This window comes from Saccopteryx leptura, chromosome 2 (genome assembly GCF_036850995.1).
Source record: "Saccopteryx leptura isolate mSacLep1 chromosome 2, mSacLep1_pri_phased_curated, whole genome shotgun sequence".
Taxonomy (NCBI): domain Eukaryota; kingdom Metazoa; phylum Chordata; class Mammalia; order Chiroptera; family Emballonuridae; genus Saccopteryx; species Saccopteryx leptura.
Window position 1 is genome coordinate 359,490,565 of NC_089504.1, and position 15,203 is coordinate 359,505,767.

The 15,203-nt window shown below is 52.6% G+C and overlaps 1 protein-coding gene and 1 pseudogene across 1 annotated transcript in view; one reads left to right on the forward strand and one right to left on the reverse strand.

Moving 5' to 3' along the window:
* LOC136392592 (netrin-1) overlaps positions 1–15,203 on the forward strand; it is a 200,401-nt gene that overhangs the window by 79,115 nt on the left and 106,083 nt on the right. The window lies entirely within an intron of this gene.
* On the reverse strand, positions 1,246–6,342 carry LOC136394496 (multiple coagulation factor deficiency protein 2 homolog pseudogene; annotated as a pseudogene).

The window sequence follows — 15,203 nt, forward strand, 5'->3', positions numbered from 1 at the left end:
CATAAACACTTGATCCAGGAAACCAGTTTTACAAACACATGTTTTCTTGTAAGAACGCATTAACGGAAAATAAGTTTCTGTACTTCTTACAGAGAAATGTATGCCATTTCCCCCCATCCAGTGACCATTTTCTCTCTCACAGCATGTCCATCGCCTGAATAACAGACCGAGTGACAATCTGATGCTGCTGCTCCTGTTCAGCTACTCTTGGGAGCCACTCTATTAAGAGTTTTTAGGCTTCTTTTTCTAATCTTGCCTGAGCTGAAAGAATTCATGTTTTCGACTAGAAGAGGTTGGTCATTTAAACAGCACTCCTACCCTATAACTTGTATCACGTTAATCCCTGTTCTTGGTGGATGACCTTTTCACTTCTCACTTGGGCTACGGCAGCTAGTAGCTTCACTTCCGCTGTGTCAAGCAGAAGGGATCAGTCCTTACCTTCCTAAGTTTCTAAACTGCGAAAAGGGAACCACAGATGTAAGAGTTAAACAGAAATATTAAGAAAGCGAAAGCGTTTGTTATTGACCAGAGCAGAAAACGCTTATAAATCCAAGGTCTCTCCTCGGTTGGAGAAGACATAAAAGAAATAAAGTATAAGGACATGGCAGCAGTTTTATAAAATATTGAAAAACTGGAACAAAACAAACCACATAAGGTCAGCGGTGTATCTTACCCAAAGTGCCGGAAGGTACAGTTTCTGTGGCTGCCCAGACTCAGTGTTTGACGTCCGTGTTGTGCTGTTGGCTTTAAAATAGCTTAATCAATACTCATTTGCCCAAAGCAAGCAGTCAGTTAAGCCAGGGGAACTTGACAGAACACTGGCCACGTTTTCCTGGGGAGACAGGACCCAGAAGGGGAAACATTAGGCATTCGGTCTCTTCCTTTACTGTTACTGAAAGTGTGTCCACTTGGCAAAGCTCGTCTTACCTTTCAGTTAGGGTGAATTAAAACCGAGAGCCCAGCAGTATTCTGCAGTCCAGCTCCCGGGTACTCAGCTCCAATTATCCAACATGCATCCTTAAAAAGATTCTTTCATCAAGCCCTTGTCCAGCAGGAGATTTAACGGTAACTAGGGAACGATGACACGTTCCATTTCTCATCATTTATTTCTCTCTCCCTCTCTCTCTCTATCTCTTGCCCTCGCCCCAGTAATAATTGCTACAAGTTGTTAACCACAATCTTTCAGCAGTGGTTGGACATGAGTTATTTTGCATTACCGAAAGTGTTCGATTGCATTATAATGGGTTACATTTGCATAACAGCTAGGAGATGGTCAGAAAAGGTCTCCTGTGGTGATTTTGCATGTTCAGCATTGTGGACGTCTCCATCATTGTTCTTGACACATCTCTGAAAACGCCGCCATCTGTTAAGTGAACCAGCTCCGCTTCGCCCATGGGTGGTGCCTGTTCGTTGCCTACCTCCTCTCGGAAGTCGGCGATGGTCGTGGATAGTTCTAGGCCATCAGGCACACTGTCGCCATCATGATCCTGCATTCTGAAATAACGGAGCTCAGTTCTTGTGGGGATCTCTCTGCCTCTGGTTTGTGTTGATGACACCCTCTAGATCAGTGGTAGTCAACCTGGTCCCTACCGCCCATTAGTGGGCATTCCAGCTTTCATGGTGGGTGGTAGTGGAGCAACCAAAGTATATATAAATAAAAAGCCAGATTTAACTATAGTAAGTTGTTTTATAAAGATTTATTCTGCCAAACTTAGCGAAAATCCGACATAAAGTACTTGGTAAGTAATTATTAAATTATTATTATATGCTTTAACTCTGCTTTATAAATTTTATAAAGTAAAGTTACTTCCCTACTTTGTTACCTTCCCCTTCCATTACTGTGGAACCAGTGGGCGGTTAGAAAATGTTACCACTAACAGAGATACAGCAGTGGGCGGTAGGTTTAAACAGGTTGACTCCCCCTGGTGTGGGTGTTCGTTACATGCTCTGTGTGTGCTCCATGTTCCTTTCCGGGCCCACACTGCCCGGGTGGGAGGAGCCAGCCCCGGGGCTCCTGGCCTCTGGTACTTGGGGCGCAAAGGCCCAGAGCAGGCCACGCAGGAAGGGGCCTCTGAGCAGCTGCAGAGGCTTTATAGTCACTGGTACCTTCTCCACCCCTTCCCCCACCTATTTCTCTTTCAAAGCTCCAGAGACACCCCCTTCAGGTAGAGGGAGGCAGGGGTCTCTGTCCTCCGCATTCTCAGAACACCGTGGGACCGCTCTCCAAGAAGCTGTGATATTCAGCTTCGTGGCATAGTTATGTGCTTGCATGCTGTTTTTCTTTTTATGTCTTTATTTTTCCAGTTTTTGTGTTTTAAGTAAGAGAACATTGTCGATACAGTACCTTGGAAGTACATTTCATTCTCCTGTTCAGTCCCATTGAACTGCCTTCTTCCCAAAGATGATTTATCTTTCCGTATTTTGCAACTTTCGCTGCATGTTGTGTCTCTGCACGATGCAGAGGGTTGTCTGTGGGTTCATGAGTTTATCGGAAGGCTGTCACACCAGGTGGGTCATTTTGCAACTTGCTGCGTTTCGGGGGGATGGACCCATGTTGCTTCATTGGGCTCTACCTCGTTCATTTTCGGGGTCCTAGGAAAGGACTCTGTATAATCGAGCTACAGTGCGGCCGTCCATTTCCTAGGGATGGCCGTTCAGCCTGCCTGCTGTTGTTCTCAGGATAAACATGGCCGCAGTCAGCACCTTTGTTTGCCCCTGGTGGGGTCGCGTGTGACACTTCCCAGCATAGACAGCGAGGACCAGAATTGTTTGGCTCTTTCCATCTCTACTAGATCCTGTCCCACTGCTGTCTACCGTGAGTGCTGCGGTCCCCACCAGCTCTCCGTGGAAGTTGTCACTCCTGCCCTGTGCCAGCCAACACTCCATACGATCGGACTTGTATATTTTCGCCAGTCCAATGGACGTATGGTTTCAATTTGCATTTGTCTTGTTTTAATTTGCATATGTTCTGATTATTAGTGGGGCCGAGCATCTTTTCATATGTGTCTTGGCTGTTCCTGCCTCCTTTCTGTAACCTGAGTATTCATAGTGTGTGTGTGTGTGTGTGTGTGTGTGTGTGTGCGTGTGTGTATTCTGTTGGGTTGTCTTTTCTTGTTTATCGGTTGGAGTTCTTTATATATTCTGCATGCAACACTTTGTTATATGTGGTGCCATTATTTTCTCCTAGTCTGTCATTGCCACTTTTCCCTTCTGTCCTCTGTTTTCTCTGACCTGAGTTCAATGCTAATGAAGCGACCATGCGTATAAAGTAAGGTGTCTCTAAACAGGAACACACAGAAAATGGAGTTTAACGTTGATCGGTTGGTGGAAATGTGACCAGAGACTTGTAGGAACCTCTGTCTTTCCCCTAGGAGCCTCGGTTCAGACTAAGCTAATGGAGTGTTACAGCAGCTTTAGAGTAGACCAAAGCCGCCATGAATAGTGAGAACCAACCGAATCTGAAAGTACCCACCTCTGAAGATAATTATACCATAAGATCCAGGAGCAATTGTCTGGAAACTGGCACCCTCTTCTCACCCGGTGAGAAGACACTTTGTGCGACTGAAGCCACATTCTTCAGCAGAGGACAATCTGAGATTAGAAGGCATCGGGATATGATGGAAATGGAGATAGAATAGAGGGAAAGATGACAAGAAAACTAAAAAGTCAATTGCAAGATCAAAATCCATACAGCACACAGTGAAGAGCAGAAAATGTGTCCAATAATGGATAAGTTAAACAAACACTAATGTAGCCATAAAGTGAACTAGGTATGATTCAGTTATGATGATGTTGTGCCTTATTTATTGACTTGCAAGAAGTAAGGGGGAAAAAAAATTTAAAGTAGCATGAGTATATGATGTTTTTAATTTTATTTTTTCTAAATATACATGCTTACTTAGAAAAAAGTCTGGATGACTGCATTAGGGCATCTAAGGTGGGGTAAATGTTACTTTTCGTATACCGCATGCATATGTGTCTGTGGTGTTTGAGTTTTTGCAAACAAAAATGTATTGATGTACCATATTTCCCCATGTATAAGACTCACCCTTTCCGAAAAACGTGGGGTCTAAAAACCGGGTGCGTTTTATACAGTGGTTGTAGTTTTTTTACTTGCATTTCCCGCTTTTTCTCGCTTGTTTTTGCACTCGTTGAAGACAGTGATACATCATCAGACACAGGTGAGGACAAGCTAATGGATGGGAGTTTTGACAGTGATAAGGAGCTGTATGAATTTTATGATGAATAAAAGTTGAGGTCAGTAACTTTATGTAATACATTTCCCCCCCCCAAACTTCAAGCCCCAAAATTAAGGTGCGTCTTATCCGTGGGGGAAACATGGTATTAACTTGAGTTAACAAACGGTCAGGTGAGGGTGGGGAGCAACAGGGGTGATCATGTGAACTGCTGGGGAGCACTTCCTGCTCCGGGCTCCACCTGACTGACAGCCCCTGCCACATTGTGTCTGTGACCATCTCCCTCTGCAGAATGCGGAGGCCTGGGGGCAGTTTTTGTGTTTCTAAAACCCGACAAAGTGGGCTGCATGGGTGGTGGGCACGGCCATTCTTCTTGGGGAGAAGAGGGGGAGGCTTCAGTGTGCAGCCTGGGGTTGTGTCAGAGAGAGCTCTGTCCCGAGCCCTTCTGTTCCTCTGGTGGACCCCTAGCCCCCGCCCCAGCCCAGGCTTCCTAAGGGTGGAAACCGGAACTGGAACCCCTGCCCCAGCCCGGCTTCCTAAGGGTGGGAACCGGAACCGGAACCCCTGCCCCCGCCCTAGCCCGGGCTTCCTAAGGGTGGGAACCGGAACCCCCGCCCCCCGCCCCAGCCCGGGCTTCCTAAGGGTGGGAACCGGAACTGGAACCCCTGCCCCCCGCCCCAGCCCAGGCTTCCTAAGGGTGGGAACCGGAACCGGAACCCCTGCCCCCCCCCCCCGGCCCCAGCCCAGGCTTCCTAAGGGTGGGGACCGGAATCCCTACCCCCCGCCCCAGCCCAGGCTTCCTAAGGGGGGGAACCGGAACCCCTGCCCCCCGCCCCAGCCCAGGCTTCCTAAGAGTGGGAACCGGAACCCCTGCCCCCCGCCCCAGCCCAGGCTTCCTAAGGGTGGGGACCGGAACACGTGTTGGGGGGACCCAGTGAAATGGAACACTCATGAACTTGAGCTCATGCATCCAGGTATGTTGAGGTGTGTCGAGACCGATTCAGGACGTTCGAGGCTTTTGAGAAAACTGTTGTGTTTTGGATGGAGCTCAGACAACGGAGGCAGTTTCGTGGGGTTCTGCAGAGGCCCGCTATGTTGCTGTCAGCCCAGCCCATCTTCCCAGGTTTGGGCCGGGCACAGGCAGCTCCCTGCTGTCCGCTAGTGGTTCCCTTCACAGCACCTACGTCAGGGAAAGGAAGCCGTATCTCTGCTGAAGTAGGGGTCCGTGTCCACGGGGGCTCCTGGGGCTGGACAGATCCCTCGGCGGAGATGTGGAGGAGGGTTCCGTAAACGCTCTAACTGCTCCCACTTGTGCGTGCGCCAGAGTTCACCTCGACCCGGCTCCGCAGACACAATGGGAGGCCCGGGAGGAACACAGACAGGCGAGGCCACTCTTTGCTCTGACTCATGTTTCCCCCAGGGCCCTGACACAGGGCTCTGACACGCTCTGAGGCTGCAGCCCCCAGGGACAACAGGCTGTGGTGTGGTCCCCGGAGGCTCTGGGGTGCCCCCCCCCCCATGTGTGATGGAAGGGAGACCTGGGCCCTGTCCTCAGAGGAAGGTACCTCATGTCTCCCTCTCTGAACAGTGGAAGAGTTTTCCTCCCGTAAACAAAACAAAGAGCGGATAGGGAGGAGGCCCCAGAGGCAGGCTGGGTGGCCTTTTCTTCAACCTCTTGGCATTTGTTTCTCCAGGGGACAGATTGTGGAAGCCTCTTAGAGGCCCGGAGAGCCGCCTGTGGGTCTCATCATCCCACTTGGTTAACCGGTGCTGGCCAGGGCTCTGTTGTTTTTGGACAAGGGGCTGTGAGCTTTTCAGATCCTTGTCCACACAGGCAAGTGGCTCAGCAGAGCCCAGAACTCAGAACGACAGAGCAGGTGCTCGGCGGCGAGGGCAGGCGGCGTGGGACCGTGGGCAGAGCCCTCATGGGGTCAGGAAGGAACCCCCAGTTGTGGCCCACCCACCCTCTAGCTGGGTGGCCTTCACAAGTCCTTGCCTCACCGGGCCTGAGCTTCCCCAGCCAGTCAAACTGGATGACTCCTGGGTTCTCTGCTAGCTGTTTGATTTCGTGAACCGTGGAAGGAGCCGCTGTGGGGGTGGGGGCATCCCCCTGACGCCCCTCCTCTCCGGCCCCTTTCTCTCCCATGGCTCACGGCTCGCTTGCCCCTACTTTGTTTCTAAAGCTGAAATCCCAGGCCTTTCTGCGGCCGGAGGAAGATGGTGCTTGCCTTAGCTTGAAAACGGGGCCCCGAGGACGCTGCCATCCATCACGTCCTCATTGTCACGTTAGAAGGTCCCAGAAGGTCAGCTTCCAATGGCCTCTCAGCACAGAGTCTTGTTTGTCTTGCTGGGGGACCGCCCTTTCACAGAGCCCGTGGAAAAACACCCCTTGTCCTCCCAGAAGAGGTGATAAGAAATGTGTGATTTTGAAGGTCGAACAAGAAGTAGAAGTTTGGGGGAAATTCATGCCGTATTCAAGTCCAAGCCCAGGGTAGACATATTTTTAAGCACTGAGCACATCCTTTCTCTTTTATTTATACGTTGATTGAGTGTATTTTGTCTACTTGCAGGAAGGCCGAGGTACAAGGGGTGGCTTTTGATATGAAAATGTGTATTGTGACTCCCTTGAATGGAGAATGGGAGAGGGGCCAGGATGGCTCCCACTCGTTGGAGGGGAGGGCGGGCCGCGGTGCAGGTCCAGCCCAGCTGGGAGCGACACCGGGGCCGCGGCCCGGCCTGAAAGGGTGCTTTTAGGAAAGTCTGGATCAGACATGATGTTATAGGAAAAACTGCAGCGTCTAAGGAAATGGCGCACGGATAGAGAGAAAGCCGGAGACGGGGTAGGGAGGCAGAGAGGACATAAAGCAGACTGTCCTCGGGAGCTGGGGTGAGGGGCCCGCGCCCGGCCGGGCTGCAGGGAGCATGGCGGAGGCGCTCTGCCTCTCCAGGGAAAGCAGAGCCTCGGGGTGGAGCCCGAGCCCCATGGCGGGTCGGCGGCTCCGGTCGGTCGGCGGTCGTACCAGGAGCCGGGCCTGTGCTTTTCTGCAGCGGTCAGGACAGACAGCTGAGACAGCCCCTGGCCCTTGGTCTGTGCCTGCAGGAGAGGCCATGCTTGCGCCCCCTCACCTCGACCCCCACTCCTCTGGGCTGGGGGACAGGGTCCACAGCAGGAGAAAGGAGTCATCTTGTCCAAAAGACACCCTCCGGAAGGGAAGGAGAGGCATGGAATCTGCCCCCCTTGGTCCCGTCCACGTTGTGAGCGGAGAGAGACAGGGGCCACGTCGGAGGCTGCAGGCGGTTTCCTGCAGGGCCTGGGAGTGTGGGCCCGCTCTGCCAGCCTCAGATCCGGCCCCCGCCGCCGTCCAGGGGCCCCCGGCTTCCTCCCCTGTGAAAGGAGGTCACTGTCACTGCCTGCCCGCCTTCTTTTCTCTTTATGTCAATACTTCATTTATACCCTAAACAGACTGTTATCTGTTAACTTCCCCAACTTTTAAGACGCTAACTCATCAATATTAGTTTAAAGTACCCTTCTGTGTTTGTCTCCTTGTCAAATCAGAGTGTTGGGGGGGGGGTGACATTTCCTTGTGAACCCCTGATGCATACGGCCTTTTAAAAGGACTTTGGTTACTAAAATGTCCTTGTCTAGACATCTCTGTGAGTTGATTAAAACTAATAATAAACTAAAATCAGGGTACCTTTCTAATTTGTCATGGTATTGTGGTAAGCATAACTCATGAATCAGGTGCAGATGTAGATCAAAACAGCAAGCGAGTCTGGTGGGCAGAGGCCGGAGCTGCTTACTCTGGGGGCAGTGGGCGGTGAGCACCCTGGGGGCCTTGTTGGGAGGCGGGTGGAGGTGTTGACAGCTTGAATAGGGCCACTGGCAAAGGGGTTCATTCAACAGCAAGCCTCGTGTTGACAGTCCTGGAGTTGGAATGACTTGTCAGGACTCCCTCACACAGAAGCAGGTGTTCCGTGGATGCCACACCCCTCCGGGTGCTCCTACTGGTCTGGAGCTCCACCCGCCCCGTCCTCACCCCAGGCCGGACCAGAGGGGCCGGGTGTTCACTCTCCCTGCTGTTTCACATCTGGAGGAACGAGAATTGCACCTTCTCCACATCCTCACCCAGCACTCGTGAGCCTAGACATCCTAGTAGGTCTGCATTGGTGTCCCCTCGTGGTGTGGGTTTGCATTTCCCTGGTGGCTGCTGGTGTTCAGCCTCTTTTCCCGCACTTCATTGGCCATCTGTATATCTTCTTGGGGAAAATGTCCATTCAGACCCTTTGCCAGTTGAAATTGGTAAGTTTGTGCTTAGGAGTGCTTGAAGGAAGGTCTTGCACGTGGCAAGTGCTGTGTCAAGGATTGGGAGGGTCCCCGGGACTTGGTACGCCTGACTTCTCACCCACCTGTGCTGAGGATTTCGGGGGTGGGGTGCTTCATCACTGACCAAACATGCAGAAGCTGGTGGCTTTATGTTTCCTTCCAGTATTTCCCCACTCAGGGAGAGGCTGGAACATTTGTGACCCCACCGCGGGCCAAATACCCACCAGACTTTGTGTGTGTGTGCGCTTGGGGGGGGGGGGGAGATTCCGAAGTCCCTGTGGCAGGACACAGGCCTGCCCACCCTGGCTGCCTTTGGTGGTGACCTCGTTGTCACTCAGCATTTGAATTCTGTGCACCCACAAGCCCCTGAGCGGCTGCTGGCAGGGTGCTCAGGCCCTGTGGCCACGCCGAGACATCCCGTGTCCTTCCCCGCCCCTGCCCCCCAGGCCCTGTGGCCACGCCGAGACATCCCGTGTCCTTCCCCACCCCGCCCCCCAGGCCCTGCAGCTCCCTTCGGGCTGGGTTTTCTGCGATCACATCATTCCCGTGTTGTCGTGTACCAGCTGCTTGCTGTTCGGGTGGCTGTTTGGCTTCGCATAAGCTTTCCTTCCCATTTTCTTTTTGCTTAAAAATACTCGGGTTTTGCCCTGGTCGGACAGCTCGGCTGTTAGGACATCGCCCTGGACCTCAGAGGTTGCCGGTTCGATCCCCAGTCAGGGCACATATGGGAACAGATGTTTCTGTCTTTCTCCCTTCCTTTCTTGCCAAAATCAATAAATAAACGTTAAAAAAAATAACTCAGGTTTTTTTTCGAAGAGTGGATCAGTTGATCAAAGGTTTGGTTTGACCTCAGCTATTCTCAAGGTCAGCAGGTCCTCCAAGAATGAACACCATTTTGTTCGACACCGTTGTAGCGTTGATGAGAAGAAACATGAATGCCTGGGCCCCCGTGGGGAGTGTGCACATTCCCCCAGGTCTCTGCGGCGTTCGCTGGGGACTCCCGTTTCACCCTCATCCCCGAGCTGTGCGTGGATGGTGACTGGCAAGTCGAGATTGTCCCGGGAAGAGTGAGCAGGAGGGTGTGTGTGAGTGGCCCTCCGATGGACGGCTTCCTGTCCGGGGCAGATCTCCGCCTGCGCTCGCCTGAGCTGCCTGCCGCAGGGGCGCCGCGCACCCGTGACCCGGGATGGAAATGAGCGGGTTGGAAAAATAATGATTTGACTTGTTTTTATTAATCTTTCTTAAGTGTATGCATAGCTCACCTTTATTTCAGGGTTTAATATTAGAAATGTTCTAAGTCTTTATTGAGAAGGGTGGTGATGTTTTTGTGACCAGGAATACGCTGTAGGAACTGCACGCTTGTTTATATCAACTTTAGCCTATGGTGAATTAGTTCTGCTTCGACTCGAAGTTTCCAAGAACCTACTGATGTGAAGGTGAGGACCTCTTTGACTCTTCCTCGGAGACATGTTGTGAGTTCCAGGCGACGAGACACCCGGGGACCTTGAGGGTGAAGCGACCAGGCTCTGTGTCACCCCGTGTGGTGGGACGAGGAGGGCGGACAAGCCTGTGGCAGTGCAGGGTCATGAAGAGCGAGAAGAAATCAGGATGCAAGGGTCCCGACGGACACCCTGGGCAGATAGCTGAATGTCCTCATTAAGATCCCCATGAGGATGAGCCGATCGTACAGGGAACTGGGTCCCAACGGCCAGCTTCTTAATGACCCCCCCCCCCCCCCCCCGGTGATAGGACTCCTGTCCCCGCCCCAAAGATGGTTTTCTCCTTCTTCTCCTAACGGCCATTTCTATTGATGCTGAGTTCACCGTGGTCCCCTTGAACTTCCCTGCTCCCTCTCCTCGCTGTGCCGGGGACAGGGGACAGTTGATTTTTCCTTCTACGATACACTCTCTAGCGATGGCCCCTCCTCCTATTTTTGATTTCCTCTCCCATCTTTTCCATTAACCCACACCTGCTCAGAGCAGGCTTCCTCTGAGATTTTCCCTGCGCGGCTCCGACACCGCTTTTCTCCCTGGGACCCGCGGCATTTCTGCGCGAGCCTGCGACAGTGACTGTTCGGGCCCTGGGGTCATTTGTGCCGGCTCACCTGCGCTCAGGGGAGGCCTTGCCCCCTTCCCACCCCGTCTGTGCCCCTGAGCAATGTGATCTGCAGCACCCCCACCCCACCCCACCCCCGCCACCCCCATCTGGTCAGCCACACCAGGGCCCAGCCCAGGATTGGCAGCTCCGGGTCAGTAACACGTTTTGTCCCCGGACACAAAACAGCTGCCCTTCCACTTCCACAAAACGCCGGACCCTCCATCGCCCACCTCCAGTCTCTTCCTGCCCCTGCGATCAGGGGCTCACACCTGCGTCCCTAAACCAGTCCTCCTGTGGCCATTTCCAGACCTCTGTGTGTCCCAGTCACCGCCCCTGACACCCTCCAGTTTGTTAGGGACCCTCTTCTTCACGTGGGAAACCGGGAATGTGCCCCGGTCAGCGCCCAGGGGGCGTGTCTTTCTCAGTTGGATGCACTTGGAGAGGGGACACATCTACAGAGTTAGTTTCAGAGTTACAGCAGTCCTCTCCCCACACCCTGACGCCCCCTCCCGTCTGATTCATAACCAGCGCACGGTGACTTGGACGAGAGGCTTTGGGGTTAGGGCGATGGCTTTCATTTGGCCGTGATCCTCCTGACCAAGGGCCGGGACTGCTGTCAGGTCTGACCTAGAGCCACTGAAAGGGTCCGGAGGGACGGTCACATACCCAGGAGGGGGGCGGTCATCAACGCTGAACTCCAGCCCCTTCATCTCGGGCCTTTGTTTCAGTCTGATCAAGCTTCTTTGTTGTTGTATTTCTCCTGCTATAAAGGCAAGACCTGTTAGTTGTCGGCAACTTAGAAGGTAATAGGCTAGGAAAGAAAGAAAAAGGAAGAAAAGGCAAGTCACTGTGAATGCCGCCAGCCCGAGGGACCGTGCCAGCAGCCAGAGTGTCTGCTGCCTGAAGACCTCTTACACGCGTTGTGTGTTTCTATTACGTGGGCAGTCACCGTCTTTTCCTTCGTATGTTTTGTCATCTCCCGTGTTACTGAATAGTCTTCCAACCTGTGGTTGTGGTGGGGCCGTGTAGCATTGCGTCTGTGGAGGCCCCGTGACTCAATTAATCAGGCATTCCGATGTGCACGTGGGGGCTGTCGTCAGATCCTTGGCACACTAAGCTCCGCTCTGCTCCGCATCCTTCTGAGTTGATCTCCGGGGCACTCTCAGTGTTTCCCGAGGGTCAGTTCCTAGGTGTGGGATTGCTCTGTCAAAGGGAAGGACATGCTGAAGACTTTTGATACAGGTGTTATTGTTTGCTATCCCCCAAATGCTTGTCCCTGTTTCCTTTTATGTATCAGGCATTAGTTACTCTAAAAATATTGGCCAATTTGGAAGACGAAAAGTGGCATTTTGGTGGTTTTAATTTGTATGTCTTTGGAAACTAGCAGGGTAGGTTGATTATTTTTATAAGTTTCTATTTTCTGTATTGGGGTATTTACCCATTTTTTCTAGTAAGAGTTCTTTTTTTTTTTTCTTAAAGAACTCTATATTAAAGATTGTAACTTTGTAACTTTTTGTCCATCTTTGGTCTCACCAATACTTCTCTCAGATTGTTACTGCTTTCGTTGTTGCTTAAGTTTTAAAACTTGTGGTGCTTTTTTGACATAGAAAGTCTAAAAATTGTCACAGATCCAGACCCATGTTTTATGATCTTTGTTTTTGGTGCCTTCCTGTAGAAAGGCCTTCTTATTATCCCCAGGATTATATAAATACTTACTTACATTTTCTTCTGGGTTTTTTTTTTTTTTTTTTTGCAGTTTTGCTCTGTCCATGTAAACTTTTAATCTGTCTGAAATATCTTGGTAGAAATGAAGAGTGTAACTGTTGCACTTCTCGGGCAGTAAACTGGTTGGCTTGGCACCATTTCCTGCTCCGTCCGTCCTTCTCTTCCCAATTTCCCCCTCATTTTATGAAATAAACAGGTCTCGCTTCAGACTTTGCATTTGATTAAATTTTCTCTCTGTTCCTAGGCCAGTTCATACTGTTTTGATTCTTGTGGCTGATGACGAGGGCCCTGGGTAGCTTTGTGAATGGCCCAGCACCGCGGAGAAAGCAAGGCTTGTTCACCTTGTCGTTCCAAGTTGTCGTGTCTGTTAGGGCCGCTGTCCTCCCTGGTGAGAGTAAACCATCCGTAGTTTTTTAAAGCTTTTATTCGGGGATCCTGAGTATCGTGACTTGGAACCAGTGAGTGTGAGTGCCCAGCTCTATTAGGAAATGTTTGGCTTGTCCCCTGTGCCCCTGTCCCTAAGCCTTGCACCGTGCTCGGTACCCAGGACAGGCGGGCAGTCTGTCTGTCAGCCCAGGTCCCTCTGTCCCACCTCCTTGTCATAATCGCGTCCATTTATTTTATTTTGGCCTGTTTTGTTTTGTTTTGTTTTGTTTTTCAGTTAGCAACCCCATTCTGCTGACTCACGTGCTTTGCCTCTTTTTCTTCCATCGTTGGGTGTGCCGGGCACAATCCTTGCCTTTTCCTTCCACAGGTGGGGAATTCAGGGTGGGGATGTGGAGGGCACGGAGCTCAGGCACCTGAGCGATGCCCCGGTCCTCTCTCCCGTGGCTGGGCGGTTGCCATGGCAGTTGGTCGGACAGACATACCCTTCCTGAGCTCTCTCCTCCCTGCAGCTTCTCTCTGGTTCCACTTCCTGAGCTCAGAGGGAGTGTGTGGGTGGGAAGCCTGCTGGGTGGTCTGCCCAGACTTCCAAGCCGTCCTTGGCCACACCCAGGGCCTACGATGGGCCCGGGCCGCCCTCAGACCACACTCAGCCCTGCTCCCTTTTTCCAGGGATGCTTCGATGGTAGTGACGAGGAGGAAAGGCCAGCGGCGGCCAGGCAGTGGCCGGATGATCGAGTGGAAATCCCACCGAGGTCTCCTGTTCGTAGGTGGTAGTTGAGTGCCTGAGCACCTGCCTGCCTGCTTCGTGCCCTGAGTGCGAGTCGGTGCTGTGGGGGGGTTAACCGACACCCACGTTTCTGAGCTCGCCCTCCTTCCACCCACCAGGCAGGGGTCACGTGGCTGAGCTTCCAGCCCCCAGGCCCTGGGGCCCGACTGCCTCGTTTGAACCCTGACTCCACCTCTCCTGTGATACTTGGACAAAGGACTTCACTTTTCTGTGCCTCAGTCTCTGCGTCTGTCGAGTGGGAATGATGCTTCCCAGGGTCGTGGTGAGAATGAGATGAGTTGGCATGCGTGCACGTTTCACAGTGCTGGGCCCGGGCTGTGTGCTTGGGGTGCGGTTGTGGTTGTGGTTGGGGTTGTGTGTGTGCATTTCTTTCCCCTACTTCCAGTCCCATACGGTCCTGTATTGTAGTCACCGTTGCACAACCTTCCGTGGACTAGATACCCAGGAAGTATCTGCTACTGATAATATTCATGTATGAATTCTTATTATCCCTTACGGTACTGGGCTCTTCGTCACATTATAGGATCTAATCTTCAGAAAGCTTTTAAATGAGGTGTGATGTTTGTTTCACAGATGGGAAGCCCGGAGTGCAGGGCGTCTAGGTAACTGGCCAGAGGCTGTCCAGCCAACGAGTGACAGGGCCAGATGTCACCCCCAGTCAGCCTGACCCCAAAGCGGAGTCAGTATGAATAAGTGATGACTAGGACGGAGGACAAGGGAGACTCCTGTGAAAGAGTTAGAGGACAGCATAGCATTTAAGGAAGTCAGCGGGACCTGTCGGTGTGGGTGACGTAACGGGGAAGGGTTGATGGGTGGTCAGGAGAGGACACGAGTGGCTTCCGCAACATCTGGTTTGTGAAGGAGAAGAAAGCACGGGTGGCGCGTAGAAGGGCCTAGACCCTCAGCTGACCCCCAGGGTGCTCGTCTGCCCGTTGCGGCTTGTCTGGCTCAGGGGCCTGGAGCTATGAGGGGCTGTTCTGGAAGGAGGAGGGCTTGGGCTCCAGCTCCTACGACTGGTAGGTGGTCAGAGGGACCAGCGGGAGCCACAGGAGGCGAGCACGCACTGGGGAACATCACAGCGGGAGCCGTGGCCCTGAGGGCATCGCTCTGTGGGGCGAGAGGTGCCAGCCAGAGAGCTGGTGTTAGGCAGTGGGGAGCCAGGGTGGGTGTTTATGTGAAGAGCCATTGGGCTTATTTTCATCTGGGGGGGGGGGGACAGGGCTTACAGCAGGCTGACACGTGTCCCCTGTGTATCCTGAAGAAGGACCTGGGGACAGCAGCGGTGGGCGGGGCCAGTGAGAGGAGGGAGGGGGGGTGGGAACGGGAGCAGAGAGGCGGGCAGGGGCTCGATGCAGGAGTTCTCAGAGGTGGGGACGGGGGTCTTATTTCCCGCATGTAGAGGGAGGACGGGGGGGGGGGGGGGGTGTGATGAGCTGAGTTGTGATATGAGGCTGCTCTGTCAGGGCGGGGAGAGGACGGGAGTTTCCGGGTCGGAGCTGGTGGAGCTGGGTAGGGATGAGGTGATGGAGAGGACTTGCACATTCAGGACCCTTGTGGCAGGTGGTGCCGCCACAACATGGCAGAAGGGCCACTTGCAGAAGGAAACAGAAGTAAAGAAATGACTCTCAGTTCTTCTCAAGTGGTTTTATAACTCGGAAGCTTGGTGCCACTTGGTGGAGGACATGGG